The sequence below is a fragment of the Peromyscus maniculatus genome, chromosome 9 (assembly GCF_049852395.1).
Source record: "Peromyscus maniculatus bairdii isolate BWxNUB_F1_BW_parent chromosome 9, HU_Pman_BW_mat_3.1, whole genome shotgun sequence".
Classification (NCBI taxonomy): Eukaryota; Metazoa; Chordata; class Mammalia; order Rodentia; family Cricetidae; genus Peromyscus; species Peromyscus maniculatus.
Genome location: NC_134860.1, coordinates 116,174,398 through 116,189,991, shown reverse-complemented (window position 1 = coordinate 116,189,991; position 15,594 = coordinate 116,174,398). Strand labels below are relative to the sequence as shown.

At 41.8% G+C, this 15,594-nt stretch overlaps 1 protein-coding gene across 1 annotated transcript in view; it reads right to left on the bottom strand.

Moving 5' to 3' along the window:
- Cldn10 (claudin 10) overlaps positions 1-15,594 on the bottom strand; it is a 102,282-nt gene that overhangs the window by 80,869 nt on the left and 5,819 nt on the right. The gene's annotated exons all lie outside the window — the stretch shown is intronic.

The following is a 15,594-nucleotide window of genomic DNA, read 5'->3' as shown; positions in this document are numbered from 1 at the left end:
TGGTCTGGTTGGCAGCCTGTAGTTCACTACTGGCCAATTAGTGTTTTATTAAACCAATTCGAGTGACAAATCTTTACAGTATACGAGGGCATTACATAGCAACAGGGTGTGTGGGGCTGCTCTCCACAGCAGCTGAAGGAAGGCTGGAGTTTAACTCGGAAGCTCTGCCTTTGGAAGTTATTCCTGACTGTGCCATATGTCCTTGTTCAGAATGAATAGAAAAATAGAATTTTTTTTTCCAAATCTAGGTGAGCAGAGAGAGCCCAGAGGCTGAGTCTGGATGAGCAGTCACAAATGCCTGAGACACGGAGGATCTTCCAGGGGAGTGGGAGGGACTATAAGGCTCATTCTATAGCATGGTCAAATTTCAGCCTGAGAAGGAAGGAGGCATTGTGGGAATTCAGGTCTGGATAACCAGGGGAGTTGAGAAGTAGGGGAGCTGGGGAGGCCTGTGAGAAGGACACAGTGATGAGACCAGGATAAGGAGGGCAGTATGGTGGAGCCTGAGGCCAGCAGGATGGGCACGCCCTCAAGGGGAGGTAGAGGCATCATGCTTTTGGCTTGGGAGATCAAGATACAGAGGTGGAGATGCTGGGAGAATCCCACAGAGACCATGTGTGTGGTGATATTTTATTTGTATTGAAATGTTATTTTAATTTTATGTTAATAAATAAAGTTGCCCTGGGGTCAGAGCTATTAGAGCCATAGTAAGAGCATGGTGGTTAGAAGAGCTAGGTAGATTTCTGTGTGTTCAGGGATACAGCCAGTATTGGAGACATACGCCTTTAAGACCTGGAGGGCGGTACTTACAGGCAGTGATGAGGCAGTCATGTGGTTGGGTTTACAACCAATGAGAAGGCAGAACAGAAAGATTATTTAAACAGGGACACAGGAAGTACCTCCCTCTCTCGGGGAAGCTAGGAGCACTGCAGGAGGTAAGATTTTATCTCTGAGCTCTGACCTCTCGGCTTTTCTCTTTTACCTTGGCTCTGTGTTTCTTATTTTAATAATACGATTGGTTACATCTACATCTGGCGCCCAACGTGACAAGAATCCATTAAAAACTGCTTGGGGCCGGCTCCCTAGCCGGAGCAGCCGGCTCCCTAGCCCCAGCCCAGGTCTGCTTGGGCTCAGGCCGGACTGTGAGCTGCTTGCTTAAAGCCAGTGCTACAAACAGCTCAGGCCTGCCCTGCTAAACAGGGCCCCTGCCTGTAAAGCCAAGCCTTGACTCGGCTCAAGAGGGAACAAGTGGTTGGCTTTAAGCTTTAGCCGGCTACCCCTTCGCTTTCACTTTCACTTTCACTTTCACTTTCACTTTCGCTTTTGCTTTCTCTCTTGCTTTCTCTCTGTCTCTCTGTTTCTCTCTCTCTCTCTCTCTCTCTCTCTCTCTCTCTCTCTCTCTCTCTCTCTCTTCTCTCTCTCTCTCTCTCTCTGGATTTACACCTAGGACTCTAGGTGGCTGTTTTGAAATTCGCTCGGATTTCTACTGTTCTACGCAGATTTGGTAAGTCATAAAGGAAACTATTTAAACGACAAATTTTTTCCACATTTAAAAAAAAAAAATGGGTTTCCTGTGTACATTGGAAGAAAATTGGGTTTTGTTTGAAATTTTAGGCAGTCTGACAATGGAACAACTATATGAAAAGATTAGTATTATGGGAATTATGCAGTTAATCACCATGCTTATTCTCATTTTACTATTTAAAAAGATAGTCGATTTAAGTGCCAGGATAACAGCTTTAGAAAAACCTGTTAATTTTAACAGTGAAGTTGGTTCAAGTTTGGATCATAAGGTTACAGAAAGAAAGCCTGTTTTCACACAATCATCCTTAATTTATCCTGTAACCGTACAGCAGATGCCTGATCAAATGGCTACACAAAATATCTGGGCTCCAATTGAACTGATGGATTTTAAAAGGTTTAAGGAGGCAATAGTATCTTATGGCATGCATTCCCCATATGTAAAGCAAATGTTAAACTCTTGGTCAACATATAATAGGATTATACCACAGGACTGGCGGGACCTTGCACAAGCTGTTCTAGAACCCAGCCAGAGACTTCAGTTTCTAACGTGGTTTAAGGAGGAAGCTAGAAACGTAGAAACACAATGGAGGGATAAAGGAATACAAGTTTGTCAGGATCAGCTTATTGGAGAAGGCCAATATGCTTCAATACAAACACAATGTTTATATGATGTTCAAACCGTAATTTTATGTCGAATGGCAGCCTTGAATGCATGGGACAGAGTTGATGAACCAGGAAAAAAACCTGAGTCATTCACAAAGGTTATGCAAGGCCCAAAAGAATCTTTCACAGATTTTTTAGAAAGACTGGCTTCAGCAGTAAACAGAATGGTCTCAGGATCAGAAGCTAGTAAGGCAATAATTGAAGCTTTGGCATTTGAGAATGCGAATGCAGCATGCAAAAGAATAATCAGGCCGTTAAGGGCAAGATCTGCACCTTTGGAAGATTGGATTAGAGAAACAATTAATGTTGAGGTTGATGAGCATGATACGTGGGTAGGAGAAGTAATTTCAAAAGGTTTGAGGAGTGTTAGATGTTTTGGGTGTGAAAAGCAAGGACATTTTAAAAGGGACTGTAAACAGGTCATTCCTAGAAGCAATGTTTCTTCAAGGAACAATGGCAACAGAATGCCCCTTCCTTCTGGAGTATGCAGAAGGTGTGGTAAGGGAAAACACTGGACCAACGAATGTAGATCAACAAAGGACAGACAGGGTAATCCTTTGCCTCAGTTTTCGGGAAACTCCCGGAGGGGCCTCATGCAGGCCCCCATAGCAAAACCAGTTCAAACCTTTCCTGCAGCTGTAGAGGAAATCCCTGCTCTGAGCGATTAAATAACCAAATGACTATTGGAATAAATCATGCTGGTCAGGATGATGAAAAAGAGAGAATAGAAAATTCAGGAGAAAACATAAAGAAAATTTTTTGGCAAACTTCTATTAATGAACAAAGACCAAAATTAACGATAAAAATAAATGGTGTTTTGTTGTCTGGTCTGGTAGACACAGGTGCGGACATTACCATAATTGCACCAGAATTTTGGCATCCAGCTTGGCCTCTTCAGATTGTAAACGTTCAACTGTTAGGAATTGGGACATTATCTGGAGTGAAACAGAGTGCAAGATGGCTGGAATGTATAGGTCCAGAAGGACAGAGAGGAAAATTAAAACCATATGTCGCTAACATAGCTATGAACCTGTGGGGTCGAGACTTGTTGCAACAATGGAATACTCAGATTAAAATCCCTCCAATCTCAGAAACAAATCATAAACTAGCACATGTTTCTGAGAGAAATATTAGAAGGCATTATTTTGAGTGGTCACCAGCCATCCATATTATACAAGAACAGGGCACAACAACTGATAATCTTCCAAAAATACCAACAGCTCTACCTTTAAAATGGTTAACAGACAAGCCTGTATGGGTTCAGCAATGGCCTTTAACAACAGAGAAACTCCAGGCTTTAGAAGAGCTGGTAGAAGAACAGTTAAATGCTCAGCATATTGAACAGTCAACCAGCCCTTGGAATTCTCCTGTATTTGTTATTAAAAAGAAATCTGGTAAATGGAGAATGGTAACAGACCTTAGAGCAATTAACAAAGTAATTCAGCCGATGGGCTCTCTACAATCTGGAATTCCTTTGCCTACTCTGTTACCAAAAGGATGGCCTCTCATAGTTATTGATTTAAAAGACTGTTTCTTTTCAATACCCTTACAAGAAAAAGACAGAGAAAGATTTGCTTTCACAGTGCCTACTTATAATAATTCTCAACCGGTTAAAAGATTTCAATGGAGGGTCCTCCCACAGGGAATGTTAAATAGCCCAACTCTGTGTCAATATTTTGTACAACAGCCATTGGAAGTGATACGTAAAAAATTTCCTGAATCTATAATTTATCATTATATGGATGATATTTTACTAGCTGACTCAAATGCAGATACTTTAGAAAGAATGTTTGAAGAAGTAAAGAAAATTTTGCCTTGCTGGGGATTACAAATTGCTCCTGAAAAAATACAAAGAGGAGATTCTATTAATTATTTAGGATATAAAATAGAGCTACAAAAAATTAGACCCCAAAAGGTGCAAATTAGGAGAGATAGACTACAGACTCTTAATGACTTTCAAAGATTATTTGGAGATATTTCTCATCTACGAACTATTGTTGGGGTAAAAAATGATGAACTGACTAATTTGTTCAAAACCTTAGAAGGTGACAAGGACTTAAATAGTCCAAGAGAATTATCACCTGAAGCTGAGAAAGAATTGGCCTTGGTAGAAAAGAAAGTACATGAAGGGCACGTGGATCGTATTGATCCAAAGCTGGATTGCATTTTGGTTATTTTACCCTCTAGGCATTCCCCTACTGGAATATTAATGCAGAGGGAAGATATTATATTGGAATGGATATTTTTACCAAATAAACCAAATAAAAAATTAAAAACTTATGGGGAAAAAATCTCTGACTTGATTTGGAAAGGAAAATTGAGACTTCGTCAATTAGCAGGAATAGACCCAGCAGAAATTGTCGTACCTTTAACTAAGGAGGACATTGAAAAATTATGGACAGAAAGTGAACCTTGGCAAAGAGCTTGCAGTAATTTTTTGGGAGAAATTAACAGCAAATATCCCAAAAGCAACAGAATTGATTTTATAAAGAGAGCTGATTGGATCTTGCCTCGAATTGTACGGCAAAAACCCATATCTGGAGTTCGTACATTTTATACAGATGCCAACAAACAAGGAAAGGCAGGTTACAAATCAGAAAATTTAAGTAAAGTGGTACAAAGTCCTTATAATTCAGTGCAAAAATCAGAATTGTATGCTATTCTGTTGGTATTAATGGATTTTTCAGAACCTCTCAACATAGTAACTGACTCTCAGTATGCTGAAAGAGTGGTATTACATATTGAGACTGCAGAATTTATCCCTGATGCTTCAGAATTAACTTCACTATTTATTCAATTACAAGATACAATCAGGAAAAGGAGTCATCCTTTATATATAACTCACATCCGATCTCATACTGGTCTGCCAGGCCCTCTAGCACAAGGCAATGATGAGATTGATAAATTATTGATAGGAAATGTGCTGGAGGCCTCAGAATTTCATAAAAAACATCATGTCAATAGTAAAGGTTTAAAAAAGGATTTTCCCATAACCTGGCAACAAGCCAAAGAAATAGTAAAGAAATGTCCTACTTGTTCCTTCTATAATCAAACGCCATTACCAGCAGGATGTAACCCAAAGGGTACTCAGAGGAATGAAATCTGGCAGATGGATGTGTTTCACTTTGCAGAATTTGGAAAACTGAAATATGTACACCACACCATTGATACTTATTCAGGATTTCAATGGGCAACTGCTTTGAGTTCTGAAAAAGCTGATTCTGTAATCACTCATTTGCTAGAAGTTATGGCCATCATGGGTATACCTGCACAAATTAAAACTGACAATGCTCCATCATATGTCTCTGTTAAAATGAAACAGTTTTTTGATTATTACAAAATAAAGCATATTACAGGCATACCACATAATCCTACAGGTCAAGCAGTTATAGAAAGATCAAACAGAACTCTAAAGGATATGCTAAATAAACAGAAAGGAGTAACAAAAACCCCCAGAAATAGACTGCATAATGCTCTATTAACTTTGAATTTTCTGAATGCTAATGAGAAAGGAACAACAGCTGCAGAGAGACATTGGGTAATAGAAAAAACTACAGAATTAAATCAGCCTATATACTTTAAGGATGTGCTGACCTCAGAATGGAAGCCAGGGTATGTATTACGTTGGGGACGAGGTTTTGCTTTTGTTTCTATAGGAGAAGATAAGCTGTGGGTACCATCAAAATTGATAAAGGTTCGATTTGAACAAGAGAAACCTCTTAATTAGAGGAGGTGATAGTTCATCAACCAGCATGAACATCCAATTTAAACTAACTTGTACCTGTAACACATGTCTTTTCATTTAATCAGATAATAACTTGCCAAAAAGGAACATCCCCAAAATTAGTCTTGGGGGAAGGTTTTTGTTTTTGTCTTTTAGGAGAATGAAGGTTAAGGAATCTGAAGGACACAAGACAAATGAGACAACTGAAGAAAAGGGACAAATCATCTATCCCAGGAAACAGAGTATATGGGAGTATATGGCATATGGGTATATATTATCTAAAAAATTTTATGTCATCTTAAATGTTTGTTTCTGCTTTTCTCTAAAGATTTAACACTATTGGTTTTCTAATAGTCCCAGTTCAATTAAAATTTAAAGCTGACTTTGGAGTTGGAGAATGGCTCTCTCCTTCTTCAAACTCAAGCATGTTGTTAAAAGGAAAATGCAAACTCCCTGTATCATGCCAGAAAGAGCCATTTTCTGCTATGGGACAGGACAAAAGCTAAATTAATTAAGGGACTATTCTATTACTAATCTCAACTCTTTGATTCTATTCTGATTCTTTAAACTTTTCTTAAAGTATAAATTTTATATCAAAATTTACAAGATTAATATATATATACATTTTAAACTTTGTTAAGATATGAATGGTCATATAGAGTACTAACTAATTCTAGAAAAAAGGCTTCAGTTAGCTGCATATATATGTCTTTGTGTTCGAGTCTCTTATCAGTTTTCTGCAGGAAATCACGGCCAGGCCTAACATCAACTGAAGTCTCCGGAAAGAAGATGGGGCCCCACAACAACAACAACAACAACAATTCCACGTGGACAATAATAATATCACTAAGCTGACAAACATCATCTACAGATCAGCTTTGAACTACAAGGTGCTCAGAACAATTTTGAGATGACTAGCTGAGATGATCCAGTCTCAAAGACTACTTGAATAAGGACTTGAGATAAACCCTGAACTTTGGCTTTATACACAGACTGGATAATAATGAAGGATATAGTTACCTTTCCTAGAATTTGACAATTAACCTAAATTTTTCTTTCAGGATAAAGATAACTTCACCCATACCCAGCAGGAAGCAATTTTAAGAATATGACACCCACATTGCCAAAGAAGTGGTGTGGGGCGGGTGGTTTTTTGGTTCTTTTAATGGGTTTTGGGTCTGGGATAATTTTCATTGTTTAGGGGGGTTGGTTACAAGTTGTTGTCAAGGGTTAGGAAAAAGGCTAAGCAAAGGAGATTAGATTTAAGGTTATTGTTAAAAAAAAAAAAAGAAAGAAAGAGAGAAAAGAAAAGAAAAGAAAAAGACAATTGCTAGTTTTAAATACTTTACATTATTACCAACTATTAGGATATAAAGAAATGAAAGTAGTTAGACATTACAATAGAAATTGTAGTCATATTAGATATGTTTTAAAAATTGAGCAGATATATTTTAGACAGGTCATCTTCAAACCCTTCAGAGATCTACCGAATATGGCATTTAAAATGTTTTAATAACTTAGAAAATTTTCTTTTTTGAGACATGTCGGCTCCTGGCAGTACCAATCTACTTCAGAGAAAATATGGGCATTGAAGAAACTGCATATGGAGTTAATTTTCATTGTGGCAAAAGTTAGCCACTGGACAACAAAGTATCCTCGTATCAACAGGACAAAATGGACAGACAGAACACGAAACAAAGGACTACCGATTCCTGCCAAAACAAGTGTGGTTATGGCTTTATCAGACGGCATCTTCTGAGGCCAGGACAATATGGCACCATCCCTGAAGTGGCCTTCACAATCTGGAAAAGGTACAGTGCCCTTTTCTTTGAAGGCAGCTGAACAGGCAGTGGGCCGATGGCTTCTGTTGTGCAATGGAACAGCAACTGAAAGCTCACGCCTCTCAATAGTAGACTGGCATTTAATAGAGGGATGTGGAGAAGGGCATGCTTAGATGAAGCCATATATACACAGCCAAGAAGAATGGACAGCTGAATTCAAAAACCATCAACAATTTCCAGAATTTAAAATCCTGAATCATGACATGACACTAGTGGAATTCAGGTGTTTCTGGTACATGGACTGCTCTCACCCAATGTGAGGTTGAACTGTTGACCTTGTGTACAACCTACTTCACAAATGAGTCTGTCAGATACGATAAGCCTATAAGCTGAAGATGATGCCCCAACACTGTGGAGAAACCTCAGGTGACTGTCCAGGCAGCTGGCTGTTTCTGTCAACTCACAAAATTTTTGGAAGCTGCTTTTGTGCACTTCTTGTTTTTATTTTTGTTAGCTAATATTATTTCCTTCTTGGGTCTCTGAGGGAGTTGAAGATTAGTTAGTTATAGTTGAAGATTAATTAGGATAGAAAGTGAATTAGATACATTTTGGACTTACTAAAATAGGATAGATAAGGGAATTATTTTCTCTGATTTGTCAAATACAAATGGACTAGACATCGTTTAGGTATTTGTTACTTGTATATATTGTATATAGTTATTGTACTTTTGTATATAGTTTTTCTTTTGTTAGTTATAACCTTTTGCCTTTTTTCTTTTTATTAAAATAGAAAAGGGGAAATGTGGTGATATTTTATTTGTATTGAAATGTTATTTTAATTTTATGTTAATAAATAAAGTTGCCCTGGGGTCAGAGCTATTAGAGCCATAGTAAGAGCATGGTGGTTAGAAGAGCTAGGTAGATTTCTGTGTGTTCAGGGATACAGCCAGTATTGGAGACATACGCCTTTAAGACCTGGAGGGCGGTACTTACAGGCAGTGATGAGGCAGTCATGTGGTTGGGTTTACAACCAATGAGAAGGCAGAACAGAAAGATTATTTAAACAGGGACACAGGAAGTACCTCCCTCTCTCGGGGAAGCTAGGAGCACTGCAGGAGGTAAGATTTTATCTCTGAGCTCTGACCTCTCGGCTTTTCTCTTTTACCTTGGCTCTGTGTTTCTTATTTTAATAATACGATTGGTTACATCTACACATGTGGAATACGTAGAAGGCCTTACACACTCCTAAACTGAAAGATTTTATGATATGAAGATGAATGGGCCAAGTGTGGAAGCGTCCTGAAAGGCTACTGTGAGTTGGAGCAAACAGCAAGGAAGATAACTGACCGTCACCGGCCCAATCCTCCGGTAAGAAGGAGCATAAGCAATGGGGGAAAGGTCATACAGCTAACCCAGGAGGAAAAGGAGAGAGGGGTGGGGAAGGCCAGACGCCAGACTGTACCAAAGCTAGTGCCGGCAAATCTGGGTGGCCTGGAGGCAGGTAAAACAATTTCTAATATGTCCTGGTATGTCCTGGTAGATCAGGGCGATGGTGTGCTGGATGGTCAGGTTGACAAAGTGGGAAGCTGCATTTTCCGTTCTGATCCCTGTTCCATGTGGATCACTGACTAGGGTGAGCAGCAAGAGCCCGTGTTACCTTTGATTTCTAATTCTGTCTTTCCACCTGAGACTAATTATATGACACATGTGACATGCTACGTGACAAGTGGTGTGTGTGTGAGGTGCTGCATGGTAAGAAAATGCACGAGATGCCCATGCACCATGCGGAAAGTCTACAGTGAATTTGTATTTGTTCGTAATTCTAAGTAGACGTGGAGTGAAAGCTGGTCAGATCACCACTGAGTAAGGGCAGCCCCTCCCTGTCGGTGTCTCTGAAGGCACAGACAGCAGAGGTGCAGAGGAGCAATTAAGGTCGTGCCTCTGAGAACTTGTGAGCCACCTCTGAGGGTCAGTTTTGGAATTGCAGCAGACTGGGAAGATCACTTCAGCAGGGCACCTCACTGGCACTGTTGTCACGGGCATCCAGGACCAAGCCGGGTGCCAGGAGCCACCACAGGCTCCTGAGTACTGTTAAAGTGAAGTGAATGGATCACATAAATGACTAGCACGTGTGTGTGTGCGCACTCTGTCTTCTCTCCTCTCTCTCTCTCTCTTCTCTCTTTCTCTCTCTCTCCTCTCTCCTCTCTCCTCTCTCTCTCTCTCTCTCTCTCTCTCTCTCTCTCTCTCTCTCTCTCTTCTCTGTCTCTCTCTCTCTTCTCTGTCTCTCTTCTCTCTCTCTTCTCTCTCTCTCTCACATAATGTCTTGACTACCCACCCCCATCTCCCCCAACATTCTCACCACTTACACCCTCCAATAGCTCTTCCCACGGCACCATTGAGAAAAACTAAATTGTAGTGTGAGAGAGAACTAAGCAGGCTGAAGAAATGTGGTGACCAGGCAGGTTGGTTAATCATAGAATTCAGAGCAGGTACTCGGTCAGGAGGTGGCCTCCAGACCGGCTGGCATCAGGCAATTTGACAGTCATGTGATTGGTCTCCTGCCTGAAACCCAGACGGACAGCATAGAGTGTGAGGCCAGCCTCAGACAGGAGAACGGGCATCAGCTGATCTCCAGTTCTTAATTACGCTGCTGAGTCAGTTCTGTCGCGACAGGAATCTCAAGACAGGAACCGCTTGGGATTGCTGGGCATGTGAAAGAACAGCTGGCTGGAGAAGAAGAAAGCAGCCCCCAGGGCCGCGCCTGCTTCACCCACACTCTACAGCTCATGTTCTGGAGAAAATCATCCTCCTTACTGGAGAGTCAATCTGGTTTTATCCGGGATTTATATTTGGTATATATAAATAAACGTCAACCAACAGCAATTCATCAAAAAGCAGGACTCGGCTGTTTGTATCCCCCGTCCCACGGCTTAGCCCTGCGCCTGGATTTGGGAACAGTCTCTGATCTCCAGCAAAGGTCAGGTGGCACATGCTGTGGGTTTCTTAGGAACCCCAAACTGCAAAATTATGCCTTGAGAATTATTATTTCTTGCATTGATCCTGACATATGTTAACATCTGGCTTTAAACCGGACATTAGCACATCATATACACTACAACAGAGGGTGTTTTCAGGGTACCTGCAGCCGTTTCTTTGTGGTAACCCAGCCCACTGAGGGGCACACTGGTAGAAATCACTTCTCCAGGCAATCCAACTCTAACTTCTCTGTAACATCTACCCCCAAACCTCATGTTTCTTCTTCCCACCCCTTACATTTTTCATGTGTTTTCCTTTTCCTCATATGAAACACTAAGTTTTTTTTTTTTAGGTTATTCCAAAGCCTAGCTCATGCTCCTGTTTAGATCTTCTGGATGAGTGGATATCGCTTATGTTCATGTCTATTAAAGTAGAATATAATTCATTATAGAACATGGGGGGCTATTTTGTTTCTCTCGTTACGATAGTGGCAGCCTAAGGTTGTGTTTATTTCTATGACTACTCCATTCTCCTTCCCAGTCTATACTAAACTTCTAAAGTGTACAGTTTTTTACATAAAAAATAAATCCACTCAGACTATTCTGTCTCATTCCACACAGCTGATTTTCCAAAACTAAACATGAAGTTAGGAATGTCTTTTTGTGATGGGTGGTGGTTAATGCAGAGACTCACGAATTGTCGAAGTATTTAGTATAGCTGGCTGGTGAGGGTGGTCCTAAACAGAACATCCATATCATGTGCTTCAAGGCTCAAGAACACTGTGGAAGATGAGGGGGTCAGAAATAACGGAAGAGCTGGAGGATGGGGAGGAGCTGTGACTGGATGTGACAGACTGTGGCAATCAGGAATGCAGTGTAGGCACCTGCACAAAACCCACACAAGATAGGGCAGTCGACCATCCACCATCATGGAGAAGGGGTTCGAGACACCCAATCCTCCCTGAGCAGTTCATAGTTGCTGGGTAGGGAGAGTCTTTTTCTTCAGCGGTAGAGCTGTGACCCAGTAAATAACCTCCTACCTGTGGTTACACCATCAGTCCTAATTAAATTTAGCGTATATGATGTGCTAATGTCCGGTTTAAAGCCAGATGTTAATATATGTCAGGATCAATGCAAGAAATAATAGTTCTCAATTAAATTAAAATTAGATCATATACATAGAACAGGATTGAAAGTAGCAGAAGTTATGAAGGAGCCCAGGGGTGTGGTGGTTTGGATGAAGTACCCACCTAAAGTCTTGAGTATTTGAATACTTGGTCCCATTTGCTGCTATTTGGGGAGACTCAGGAGGTGCGGCCTTGTTGTGGGAGGTCTGTCACTGGAGGCAGGCCTTGCTGCTCACGCTATGTCTAGTTTTCTCTCTCTTGTGAGCCTTCAGCTTCCTGTTCCCATGGCTGTGCCTCTGCTCTGCCATCATGGACTCTTTATCCCAAGCAAACTCTTCCTTTGGTAAGTGGTCTTAGTCATGCTGTTTTGTCACAGCAACAGAAAAATAACTAATATAAGATAAGTGGGCTGGAGTAAGAGAGGTTAATGGGGGGAGTTAATATATAATAATATAGTCAAAGTAATGTTGTACATGTAGGCAGTTGTCAAAGAATAAATTAGAGTATTTTAAAAAGAAGAAAGAATTAGAGAACTTGAAATCATGGCATATGTTAGGAAGTACAAGGTCAAGGACTGGAGATTCGGTGGGGTGAGCTATGTGGCCAGCTCTCTCTCTCACCAGTCACCAAACTCCCAGCAGGGATCCTCACAAACCCCGTTGTTTCTCAGAAGTCACGAACACACATCAGTTCTACCTCCAGAAGTCGGCCTAGATTCTCACTGCTATTTTTGTTCAGGTTCTAATAGGAAACCCTGCCAATCTCCCCACAGCCAAATCCCATCAGGAATTCAAAGCTTACCCTGTTCTCGTAGCCTTCCAATGCCAAGTGAAGTCTGTTCCTTCTTAGAGTTGAAATGTCCCTGGCAGTTTCCTCTTTAGTTCTGCCTACAGCCCTCTCTTCAGTCTTACAGATGTGCCTGGTCTGCTCTCTGGGACATGTGGTTCTTTCCTGTTTTTAGGCCTTTGCTTATGGGTGCCAGGCATTGCTCTGCATGTCACCAACACATGAACTCAGTGCCATCCCTGAAGTAGATAACACTCCCATTCTACAGACCAGGAAGCTCAAGTTCTCAGCATTCTGCTCCAAGTCATGCAGCTAATAAATTGTGGGGCTGGGTAGGTGCCTTAGCCTGAGATGTCTCCTCTCTTGCCCTCCCAGGCTTCTGTCCCCTTTTCAGCAGACAATTCCAGCACCAGCTCTTCTGGGAATTCTGTGTCCCCTGTACCTAATTGTCCTGTAGCTCTAACCATTCTAGGCTGATATTCAATGAATATCTGCCTCACTCTGTGCTACACATCCTCAAACAGGTCCATGTCCTGTTGTCCAGTGAAACAGAGTAAATAGTCTATGACAGGTTTAGTGATTGCTTTGATGGCAAGACATATTCATGAATCAACAAATTCAATCCCGTAAGATCTTTTTGCATCTGTAACATGGCAACATAGCCACTTGCCAGTTGTCAACCTTTGGTAATCAAACTTACCTATAATACAAAAAAATCTAACAGAAGCTTAATTGTAGACCAGCTGGCTAATTACCTCAAGCTCAATTAAGAATGATGCAGTTTTCTCTAATAAGCATCTCATATCTCGAAACGTATAGACGTGAGATGTTTGAGAATGAATGAATGAATGCAATGTTTCCTTGGAAAACTTCCTTTGAGGGCATGGGGGAGATGGCTCAGCCAGTATAATGCTTGCTGTGCAGGGGTGACGGCTGAGCCTGGCTCCCCGTGTCTGAGCAAGTATGTGGTAGCATGCGCTTGTAAGCCTGGTGCTGGGAGACAGAGGCAGGAGGATCCTGGGGACTTGCTGTTGACCTCTGACCCTCACGTACATCTGCTCTTACATACAAATGTGCTCTTACACATGCATGAGCAGGCACACACATACTGGCACATACACACACAAATATTTTGAAAAGTTATCTTTTGAGTATCTTCTCTTTATGAGGAGACTTTGTGATGGGTTGGGTGGCAGAGTTGTGCAGTACACACTCATTAGAGGTGACTGGGCGATGCACAAGGAGTGAGGAACCCCAGGAAAGTTAAACAGGAGCTTTCCTTACACAAAAGAATTTGCCAGCAAAGAGCTGCTGCAAGTGAGGTGTGTGTATTAATCCTCAAGGTGGCGCGGGACAGTGAACCTCTGCCCAGCTGATACCTGTGCAAAGACCCGGGGTCTGGGGTTGACACAGCGTTGTCTGTATTTCTCGGTTTCTGTGTTCTCTATATTGTAGTTACCTGAGAGCTCCGCTGGCTAGGTGAAGAACACCCCTCCCCAGAGCTAGGTAATTCTCAGACACAATGCATGAATCTGCAAGCATGCCTTACAAACCAGCCAGTCAAAAACCATCCCCCGGTTGCTCCTTCTCCAACTCTGACACCCCAAGCTCCTAATTGCCAGGAACTAGAGAGCCCCCGCCCTGAGAGCTTGCTAAAATCTTCTCAACTAGTCAATATAAAATGTGTCCAGGCCAATGACCCTGTCCAGCACAGTTCTTTCCTGAGGAGACACAGGTCCGTGCGCTGTTCCCCTCTCCTGCCTGCTCATTAATCTCATACTTCCCCATAAGGCCTTGCAGGTATGTCTGCCTCCTGCATTCTTAAGGTCTGTGAGTATGAAAAGCCTTCCCAATACACGTCGCAGGCATTTGTGTGTCAAGTGTCTTACCACGGCCGATTAAAACAATCCCAGGACATTTAGAAACACATTATGTGACTATGTCATATGACAGGAGTCCTTGCCTCCGTCTCCCCTACAAGATGTGCTGCAGGAACCAGAGGCATGCTTCCCGTGGCTTTGAGGTCCAAAAATCAGTTACTAAAGCCTTGGTTGGAAACACCTTCTTCCACTTGAGACGTGGAGTTTCAAAGAACTAAAGAGGTATTCATAGAGGCAGTTGTCGCTGCTTATGGGGAACTGTCTTGGTGTCAGGCAGAGTAACAGTGTCTTTTGCCTGAGTTGTGTCAAGTAATTACCATATAAGAAGAATCCTGAAGGCTGGGAAGATGGGTCAGTGAGCAAAAGTGCTTGTGTGTAAGTGTAAAGACCTGAGCTTGAATCCCCAGAACTCACAGAGAAGCCAGAGGCGCCATCCTTGTGTCCGCAATCCCAACACTCCTACAGGGAGTTGGGAAACGGAGGCAGGAGGCTCCTCAGAAGCTCAGGAGCCAGCTTGCCTGGTATGTGCAGCAGAAAACAAAACAAAACAAAACACGAAGAGAGCTTTGCTCAAGGCAGGAGGTGAGAATTGACACTTCAGCACTATTCTTTGACTGCCACATGCATGCCATATATGCATGCCATATGTCTGCACTCACACACAAGAATGCATGCACATGCTTGGGTGCACACTCATACACAAGAATGCATGCACATGCTTGGGTGCACACACACACAAAACCAAACAAAACAAAACAAAAACAAACAAACAAAAAAAAAACCCACCCTGATTTTCAGGGAGAGTAAGACATTCACTAAATGTGAAGTCTACCAGAATTCTAGAAACGAGGGTTTTCTAAAACTTCTAATGTGTAAGAGGCCCCAGAGATCCTTTAGATCTTGAGACTGTGTATTCCTAGAAAGTTCCCAGGGGATATAGGTGCTGTTTATCCACTGGGTGACTGACTGTCCAGGCTGCCAGCTGTCTCTGTCATTTCTTGCAATTTTGGGAAGTTTCTCACCTGAACTCCCTGTTCACTCAGGTAATATTATTTTCCTTCCCAGGTCTTTGACGGGTTGAAGACTAGATAGTTACAGTCACAATCCTCTCGTATCTTAGCTGAGAGCATATTA